Source organism: Buceros rhinoceros, unplaced genomic scaffold, assembly GCF_000710305.1.
Source record: "Buceros rhinoceros silvestris isolate BGI_N320 unplaced genomic scaffold, ASM71030v1 scaffold7364, whole genome shotgun sequence".
Classification (NCBI taxonomy): domain Eukaryota; kingdom Metazoa; phylum Chordata; class Aves; order Bucerotiformes; family Bucerotidae; genus Buceros; species Buceros rhinoceros.
The window spans coordinates 19,819-20,068 of NW_010406446.1; the positions used below are offsets into that span (position 1 = coordinate 19,819).

At 55.2% G+C, this 250-nt stretch overlaps 1 protein-coding gene across 1 annotated transcript in view; it reads left to right on the plus strand.

Annotated features, from left to right (window-relative positions):
• Positions 1 to 250, plus strand: part of LOC104491636 (sialoadhesin-like) — a gene marked incomplete at its 3' end in the record, with an annotated part of 28,544 nt that overhangs the window by 16,010 nt on the left and 12,284 nt on the right.

The following is a 250-nucleotide window of genomic DNA, read 5'->3' on the forward strand; positions in this document are numbered from 1 at the left end:
GGTGCTGTTTCCGCCAGCGGGGCCCCAGCCGTTCACTGCAGCATCTCCCACGCCTCCACTAATCCGTTCCGCTCCATAAACTGCTGGGAGGTCACTCATGGAGGAGCCAGCTATGAAAATAACAGCTCGGGATCTTTTGCAAGTCAGAGGAAAGACAAAACAGCCCTGGGTTTGGCTGTGACACTTCTGCGAGTAAATGTAACCCGCTTATGTCAGGGGAAAAGCAGCTCGGAGGAGTTGGGGGCTGGAT